Source organism: Engraulis encrasicolus, chromosome 14, assembly GCF_034702125.1.
Source record: "Engraulis encrasicolus isolate BLACKSEA-1 chromosome 14, IST_EnEncr_1.0, whole genome shotgun sequence".
In the NCBI taxonomy this organism is placed as follows: Eukaryota; Metazoa; Chordata; class Actinopteri; order Clupeiformes; family Engraulidae; genus Engraulis; species Engraulis encrasicolus.
This window is the reverse complement of record NC_085870.1, coordinates 39,032,454-39,042,453: the sequence shown is the minus strand read 5'-3', so window position 1 is coordinate 39,042,453 and position 10,000 is coordinate 39,032,454. Positions and strand designations below refer to the sequence as shown.

The 10,000-nt window shown below is 46.7% G+C and overlaps 1 protein-coding gene across 1 annotated transcript in view; it reads right to left on the bottom strand.

The window, feature by feature from the left end:
* Positions 1 to 10,000, bottom strand: part of tafa3a (TAFA chemokine like family member 3a) — a 156,485-nt gene that overhangs the window by 5,233 nt on the left and 141,252 nt on the right. The gene's annotated exons all lie outside the window — the stretch shown is intronic.

Here is a 10,000-nt window from a genome sequence, read left to right as displayed (position 1 = left end):
CTGGGGATGCGGATGGGGATGGGGATGGGGATGGGGATGGAGCTGGAGCTGGAGCTGGGGATGGGGATGGAGCTGGGGATGGAGCTGGGGATGGAGCTGGGGATGGAGCTGGAGATGGGGATGGGGATGGGGATGGAGCTGGGGATGGGGATGGGGCTGGGGCTGGGGTTGGGGCTGGGGCTGGGGCTGGGGCTGGGGTTGTGGATGGGGCTGGGGGCGCTTTGAAAGGCGCCTGCAACAGCCCCCGGTGCTTCAGCATTGCTATTGGCTCTTTTGATATTGAAATGGCTCGGCACCACTTTGTTTTTGTCACAGGTGACAGATGATGGTTGAAAGTAAGAGTGACTCTGATGATGAGAGGTAGTGGGTGAGCGGCTAAGATAGATAGATAGATAGATAGATAGATAGATAGATAGATAGATAGATACTGTAGATAGATAGATACTGTAGATAGATAGATAGATAGATAGATAGATAGATAGATAGATAGATAGATAGATAGATAGATAGATAGATAGATAGATAGATACTGTAGATAGATAGATAGATAGATAGATAGATAGATAGATAGATAGATAGATAGATAGATAGATAGATAGATACTGTAGATAGATAGATAGATAGATAGATAGATAGATAGATAGATAGATAGATAGATAGATAGATAGATAGATAGATAGATAGATAGATAGATAGATAGATAGATAGATACATAGATGCACACACAGACATGCATAGATAGACTGTTTCTTCTTTTATATAAAACAAGCAAGCCTCGTTGACAAGAGACTACCCTAGTGTGTGGATAGCTAACAGACATGTGCACATAAAAACTAATACAGTACGTACATTTTGTGCTATGAAAACACCCTGAATCTCTCAGGCTGGCAACAGCACATAATCTTCCCTTCCTCCCTGCCCTCTCTGTGTTTAAACAGAGGAGAGGAGTAAGTTTTGAGCCGATGCCAGAAAAGGGGCCAAACATACATCCGGAAGCACCTCTCTCTCTCTCCACCCCCCTCTCCCTCCCTCCCTCCATCCCTCCCTCCCCCCCTCTCTCTTCCTCTGTTCAAATCCACAGCTCGATCCCCCCCCCCCCCATCACCACCACCACCTCCCTAAGCCCCTCCCAAACACCCTGAAACACCCCCTCCCCTTCCCCTTTCCCAGCACCTGTAAGGGGGCCGCGCCCAGCCCGCACCCCGGCCTGCACCCCGGGGGCCCCCGCGTTGCCGGGTTGTGTGCGGGGCCTATGAATTATTAAGAGGGGTAAAATAAAAAGGCCTGCCAACGTGCAGCCCTCCAGCTGCATGAATTATGGAGGAGGAGACTCAAGTACAGGCGTTTGGTGAGTCAAACACTGCGGTGTGATGGATGGCTAAGGGCCCAGTGTGTCAGGCAGGAAGTGAGGCAGGCACGCAGGCAGGGCTAGGCAGGCAAGGCACGCAGGCAAGGCAGGCAGGCAGGCACGCAGGCATCCTAGTCAGGCAAGGCAGGCAGGCAGGCAGGGCTAGCAGCCAAGGCAGGCACGCAGGCAGGCAGGCACGCAGGCATCCTAGTCAGGCAAGGCAACGCAGGCAGGCAGGCAAGACAGGCAGGCAGGCAAGACAGGCACGCAGGCAGCCTAGGCAGGCAAGGCAAGGCAGGCACGCAGGCAGCCTAGGCAGGCAAGACAGGCACGCAGGCAGGCAGGCAGGCAGGCAGGCAGGCAAGACAGGCAGGCAGGCAGGGTAGGCAGGCAAGACAGACAGGCAGGCAGGCAGGTAGGCAGGTAAGACAATCAGGCAAGGCAAGGCAAGGCAAGGCAGGCAGCCTAGTCAGGCAGGGCTAGGAAGTGAGGCAGGCAAGGGTTGCAGGCAGGCAAGGCACGCAGGCAGGCAGGAAGGCAGGCAGGCAGGCAGGCAGGAAGGCAGGCAGGCAGGCAGGCAGGCAGGAAGGCAGGCAGGCAGGCAGGAAGGCAGGCAGGCTGGAGGGCAGGCAGGAAGGCAGGCAAGCAGGAAGGCAGGAAGGCAGGAAGGCAGCACAGGCAGGCAGGCAGGCAGGCAGGCAGGCAGGCAGGCAGGCAGGAAGGCAGGCAGACAGGAAGGCAGGCAGGCAGACAGGAAGGCAGGCAGACAGGAAGGCAGTCAGGAAGCCAGGCAGGCAGGCTAGGCAGGCAGGCAGGCAGGAAGGCAGGAAGGCAGGCAGGAAGGTGGGCAGGCAGGCAGGTAGGCTCGGCAGGCAGACAGTCAGGCACTAGTGGGTCTTGCACAACGCAAACGCACCCGTACAGAGGCTTATCTACCTAACCCCCAAAGTCCCACACCTTCACCTTCACAATATGAATAATATAAACATGACACATCCACACACAAACGTGTGCACATACTCACATGCACACAAGGCCGCAGAACCTAAGCATGCCACATACCACAGAACCGAAGCATGCACACTCACACACACAGAGCCTTGGAAATACCAACAACACATGTGCAGGTGTATACGTACTACATACACTATTTTACATGTCCAGAATGACCAACACCATATAGGCCCTACCTTTCTAAGGTTCAATCAATTGCACTGAATTGCTTCTCAGGTGATGCAAGATGAAAGTAGAAGATTGTGACTCAATGCATTAATGTTCCTAACCTATTTTTTATTCTTAGGTATAGCAGATACAGTAGTACCTTGTTGACTAAAATTGGCTTGTACACAGTAAATTGTGTAGTGTTAAAATAACACTTAAAGAGTTAAAATTAACACTGTTCTAGTGTCTATTTGGTCCTGCTCCAGATCAGTGTTAAACACTGGTGTTAGATTTATAGTGTTAAGCTAACACTATAAAGAGTAAAGCAGTTTCGGGGAGCACCCTACTACCAATTTTTAGTTCTAAGAAGGTTCCTGGAACACAAGCCCTTGGTTCCAGTTTAGTTCTGGGTACGTCCCCAGAGAGTCATGTTTGGTTATTTTTCCGTTCTCACTTGGTTGGCAGGAAAGTTTAATTTTCGTTCCTAGAATGTTATATGTGTAGTTCCCATTCCGTTCCCTTATTGTTATCTCACCGTCACTTTATTCCTGTTCATGTCATGTTTGTTCCCTTGCCATTCCCATATGGTTCCCTTAACCTTGTTGGTTGCATATTTGTTTCCTTAGACATGCTCCTGATGTTTCCCCAACCTTGTTTATTATTGTGTGAATGTGTTTTGGTCCTGCCCCACTATCTCTCACCATAGTTGAGGTACCCTGATCATGGTAATTAAGCACCTCCCATCCTCCACCATGACTGAAACACCCTGCGCCTGGCATCAGTTTGCCACACTGCTCTCTTAAGATAATGTTTAAAGTTGCTGAAAACATATGAAATGTCTATATTTTATATATCAGTCTATACTGTACTGCACCACAATGTGATAGAAATATCAACTGAGCATGTATAAACACAATCTAGTGGGGATTAATACCAAATGTTTTCCTTTATGAAGTTTAAAATATAACCATACCATCTACATCAAGTGCACAATGGAGCAAGCAATGTAACATGTGCTGTTACTGACTAGCTCACAAAGCAAGGCACAAGATGTAGCTAACAAATGCCATAAGCCAAAAGCGCCTTTAGCTTGCTTGCAAACATCAAGTGCACAATGGAGCAAACAATGTAACATGTGCTGTTACTGACTAGCTCACAAAGCAAGGCACAAGATGTAACAAATGCCATAAGCCAAAAGCGCCTTTAGCTTGCTTGCAAAGCAGGTAAACAAGCGCTATGCCGTGCCATGCTGACCAGCCGGCAGGCAGGCAGCAAATATTTAAAGCACTCTCACAGTCCAGGTTTATATACAGGCTCTAGAGTACCATGTGACCAGATTGATTGAGTTTTTCAGGTGCAAGCAATTGAGTCATGATATACCAGCCCTAAGTAATTAGGTTTGGCCAGGCGCTGATGGACAGATTGGTTGTGAGGGGCCTGCTTGTTACCGGCAAAGGTGTAACAAGTTCTCAAGTTATTTCTTTCACTCAACACATCTTTTGAGTGAAGTTGTGTGCACAGCCAAACCTTAGGTCAACCCAACCAAGTTGAGTTAAATGAATGAAATGGAATAAATTAAAAAAAAAAAAAAGATTGTGATTAAATCTGGAGGAAATACTGTTACTAATATGTAGACGTATATGATTTAATCGGGTGGACAGTCATCATTGCTTATGCTCTGAACAACACAGTATAAACAAAGTTGGGGGAACATCAGGAGCACGTCTAGGGAACCAGACGTGACCAGACCTATAATGTAACCATCAAGGTTATGGGAACCATATGAAAACGATGAGGGAACAAACATGAAAAGCAATAAAGGTACGGTGAGAGAACGGCGAGGGAATGGAATGGGAACCACACATATATTGTTCTGGGAACTTAAATTAAACTTTCCTGGCAACCCAGTGAGAACCGAAACAGAACCAAAAATGACGTATCCGAAACGTATCCAGAACCGAACAGGAACCAATGGCTGCTTGGTTTTTACTGTAACCAAAGGGAACGTTTGTAAGTGGTAGATTTTGGTTTGGTAATAACCCCAACCTTTAGAGAACCAAAAGTCAAATGTTTTCTTTACGTTCTCTGTTACTAGGGCATACAATGGCGCAGACAAACTCCATCACCTCGAGGAGGCGGGGGCTCTCTGGAGTACTTCTAACTCCACACAATTTAACAACTTCATTTGTCACTGACACTGGAGAGCATCTCACTCCAGTTGGTGTTGGAATTACTCCAATAGTGTTAATAAGCCTTAACACTGCAAAATTAACACTAGCAAATTCACTGTGTAGCGCAGCAGCAACCATGTCAACATCTGAATGTAGGCGATAATCACAATTACTCAAACCTCCCAATTACATTACATTACATTACAATTACAAAACAAATCAATACACTAAGGCCTGTTATATGCTTTCTGCAGGATGGGCATACGGCAACACGTTTCATGCAGCGATGCGTTGCCATGCGTATTCCATGTCAATTTTGCGCGCAGTCGAACACCTGACACAAGATACACAGACATGTTCATACAGTGCATTATTGACAAAACCGCAAGGGGTGATCTACCCAACTTCCATGTTGAGGTTGTGGTAGTCAAGCAATGGTGGAAAACATCAAAGAGAGCCCCGTTGGCTATCTGCAACCCTATACGATACCTCCAGTATCGTGCACAGTGCTCCGGTCGTCTTGAAGAAAGTATGTGCACTCAGTTGAGCGCTATAGCATGCGTAATTTAACCAGTTAAAACACTGCGTCATAAATTTGCTGTTACCAGAATGGCAATGACCAAGTCGTAGTGCATTACAGAAGGCCCAGTGTAATGTCATAGAGTAGTATTATGGTAGTTAACTTTTCAATAACTATTACAGTGTTCCACCGGTGGAACAATGTGCATTATGGACTACAGCATACAGTAAGCATATCTCCAGCCTTAAAAACTGACCTTGTTTATATTTAATTTGTCCATCCATCAGTCTTTCTACGAATGCGTCATATATGTAATGGACACAGGTGAACGTTTATTATACAAAATGACAATGCTAATTGGTTGTGCATATAAATGAATACATCAGTCGTGGTAAGTTGGGAAAACAGCTGATAATTGATCACTCAGAGCTATATTTTTAGAACTATTTTCATGTAACACAGATGCAAATTAAATGTACAGACTTTAAACGTACAGTTAAGCCTTTTGCCTGGTATATATATATATTAAAAATCTAGCATAAAATACTGATGGTGATCTCTTGCACTGCACATTCATGACTACTAAGACTTGTGTAAGGTAATACCACTATAATAACACCAACACAACAGATGCACACACATGCATATATACGTACATACACACATGCACACACTCAATCACACACGCACGCAGTGCCGTAAAGCACTCGGCTAATCCACCTTCCTATTCATCTTAAGGTCAACGGATGCACTTGTAAAATTGAAAGACGTGTGTGAGCTGGTGTCAGGGGAGAGGAAATCACCCTTGCTGACCTGTTTGGCTCTCCTTCATTTCCACATCCAGCCTACTGTACGATAAGCTCAGAATCGTCTACAGGGCCATACCGCTATTCCTCTCTCGCGCACTCTGTCTGTCTTCTCTCTCTCTGCCTTTCCACTTGTCTATCTAGGGTTGTCTGTCTATCTCTGTCTGTCTGTCTGTCTGTCTGTCTGTCTGTCTGTCTCTCTCTATCTATCTATCCATTTTTCTCTCTGTCTGTCTGTCTCTCTCTATCTATCTATCCATTTTTCTCTCTGTCTGTCTGTTTCTCTCTCTCTCTCTCTCTCTCTCTCTCTCTCTCTCTCTCTCTCTCTCTCTCTCTCTCTCCCTCTCTCTCTCTCTACCTCCCTCCCTCCCTGAGTTGCTGGGTATATCAGGTATAGTGTGCTGTTCCTGTTTCGGGATTGTGCTCTCTCGTCTGCAGTCTTGTGTTTTGTTGGCAGGGCGCGGAGATGAGACGAGATGAGATGAGCAGAGCGAGGCAGCAGCAGAGGCTGCTGGGGAGAGTGGGTGGGTGCACTGAGGGATGGAGAGAGAAAGAGAGAGAGAGAGAGAGAGAGAGAGAGAGAGAGAGAGAGAGAGAGAGAGAGAGAGAGAGAGAGAGAGAGAGAGAGAGAGAAAGAGAAATAGAAAGAGAGAGAGAGAGAGAGAGAGAGAGAAAGAGAAAGAGAAAGAGAAAGAGAGATTGAGGGTGAGGGATGGAGATGAAGAGAAACAGAGACAGTGAAAGAGCAAGAAAGAGTGTGTGAGAGAGAGAGAGGAAAAGACAAAAGGAGCGAGAGAATGAGAGACAGAGAGAAAGAAAGAGAGAGAGAGAGAGAGGGAGAGATAGAGCAAAAGTGAGAGATGATGATGATGGGGGGTGAAGCAGAAGGAAACATCCAAGGTTGCATGGCTGGCTTTTTGCGATTTATTTAAAAGCAGCAGTACCTAGAGGAAGCAGAATGCCTGTTTCTGTTTTTTTTTAAACAAAAAAAAAACATATTTGCCTCTGTTCACCCCTCTCTCTCTCTCTCGCAACCTCTCTCTCTCTCTCTCTCTCTCTCTCTCTCTCTCTCTCTCTCTCTCTCTCTCTCTCTCTCTCTCTATCTCTCCCCCTGTCTCTCTCGCTTTCTTTCTTTTTGCGATGTGAGCAGTGCCCAAAAACAACTGGGTCAAGTGTGTCATGTGCTTGTAAACCCATGGGGAGCTGCAAGGTGTTATTCTTCCTCATCTCTAAACCACCACCCCCACACACACGCACACACTCACCCCCCACCCCCTTCAACCCCCCCCCACCCCTTAACTCCCAGGCTGCACCTCTTCCTCCCCTGTGCAGCGCTGCGTCTCTTTCACTTCCATGAGTGCTAGCAGCTGCTGCGGCTGCCTGCCTGACTACACACACACACACAAAGGTAAGGTAAGGTTAGGTAAGAAGTGTGTGTGTGTGTGTGTGTGTGTGTGTGTGTGTGTGTGTGTGTGTGTGTGTGTGTGTGTGTGTGTGTGTGTGTGTGTGTGTGTGTGTGTGTGTGTGTGTGTGTGTGTCTGTGTGTCTGTGTGTCTGTGTGTGTGTGTGGTGTGTGAGTGGAGCAGGAGGGGAGGAACTGCTCTGCTCTGAGCTTTGGGGTAGGAGCCTCAGTTGTTGTTGTCTGTTGTTGTGCTTTCACATTTTCAGATTTTATTCATTTCCAGAACATTCCTCACAGCATGTTGAACAAAATGTTTTGTTTACTCCTAACAACAACACAAAAACAGACTTTTAGACTAATCAGAGAGTGCTGCACTTTTGGCTCCTCAATCTTTCAAGAATTCCAGGTTCATTTGAAGATTCGCTATTCAAATGTAATAATAGAGAAACCTGACATTTTCCTACCTTTACGGTAGACAACCAGGCATAAAGAATACTATATACACACAGTAGGCAAACACTGCAGCTGATAGTGCAAACACTACAGCTTTTGGCAATAAAATCAATATGGCAGTTTGCACAAGGCAGAATACTGTGGGAGTAACACAAAAAAATCACCCCCAGCAAGTTATTTCTTTTTTTGCCCTCTTTTTTTTTGTTCGGGGGGATCACAAAGCAATGCCGAATGATTCCAACTACACCATTCTCCTCCACTGGCCAGATTTTGATCTAATACCAGATCTTCTTCTTCTTCAGTAGCAGCAAGGGGGCCGGCAGGGGAATTACATAAAGCGGGATTAGTGACTTATACGGAAAAAAGGGGTATCAGAGCAAAAGGCAAAAAAAATTAAACCCACTGTTCTTCTCTTCTTCCTCTTTTTCCACTTCCAAAAATCCAAGCTCGAGATTTTGGAGGGCTTCCAGCGTGTACTGACAGACAGTCAAGCCGACAGAGGGGGACAACGGGGTCAGTTGTCCCGGGCCCAGAGACAGAGGGGGCCCAGAATGGGGTTCTCATTACATTGTATGTATTGGGTGGGGGGCCCTTTCAGATGACTTTGTCCTGGGCCCAGCCAAAGCTGTCAGCGGCCCTGATGACATACAGTAGTAGTCCTGCTGATAGTTTTAGTTTTAGTAAGAGAAAAAGAAGTCATTTACGTGTTACTTTTACGTGTTACGTTGCTTGTTACTACTGTAGCTAGCAGGCCCTCTGTGGCCTATATACCACTTCTGTAGGTGACAAACATGATATTTCATAGCGGCTGGAAGAACAGAATTGGCCCGAGGCAAAACTTCACCAGCGCTGCTTTCTACCTGCCACACACCAACGCATACACGCACATACAAGTGCATACATACATACATACATACATACGCATACAGACACATCCTCCTCCTAGTCTTTCTTCTCTTCTTTTCCTTCTTTTCTGCCGTGCTTCGCATCCTCCTCTCCTAAGGTCACGCCATACCCAAGCAGAGTTCACCTGGTCCTCTGGCACACGAAAATCACCTTGAAGCTCCTGACTTTCCTTGACATGCTCTTACATATACATGCCACACAACCTCTCCTGTCTCCTCCTCCTCCGCTTACACTGTGTATCTCGCAGTGTTAATACAACACTTAGAGAGTAGGAGCAAATCTACGTGAGTGCTACATTTGACTCTCTGGGTGTTAATATAAATAAAACACTTCAGAATTTACTCTGGACATGTAGTTTGTTCTTCGTGCCTCTCCCTCGTCTTCAAAGACCGACACCATAAACAAGTCCACCCCTCCAGCTCCATTGGTGTGAACGCTCACCTTCATGCTCTACACTTTGTGTTTCACACATGCTCAGTCACATACATCTACATAAGCACGCATTGCTCACCTACACCTCCTACTCATGCCCAGACCATGACTTACATGACAAGACATAGACCTTGTCTGCATCTCTCTGGTGCCAACGCTCACCTTGGTAGGTTTTTACTTTGTTGTATACCACATCACTCATGTCAGAGGCATAGCACACACAGCGCACACTTGTGAATGTACATACATAAAACACAAAGCACACACATAATTATACACACACATACACACAGGCACACACACACACACACACACACACACACACACACACACACACACACACACACACACACACACACACACACACACACACACACACACACACACACACACACACACACACACACACACACACACACACCCTCTCCCCCTGCTCTTCTCCTCCTCTTTTTTCTCCTTCTCCTTCACCTCCCACTTTCCCCCTTTCACCTCCTGCCCCTCTTCTCCTCCAGAGTTGTACCCTTCTGTCAAACCTCTCCTTGATGCTCTGGATTTTGTTTCATCATATCCCTCACATCAGAAACACACACACACACGCGCGCGCGCGCAGGCATGCACGCACACACACACACACACACACACACACACACACACACACACACACACACACACACCACACACACACACACCACACACACACACACACACACACACACAAACACACACACACACAGAGACACACACACACACACACACATTCTCCACTGAGCCCTCCACCAGCACACTTCCCCCCTCCTCTAT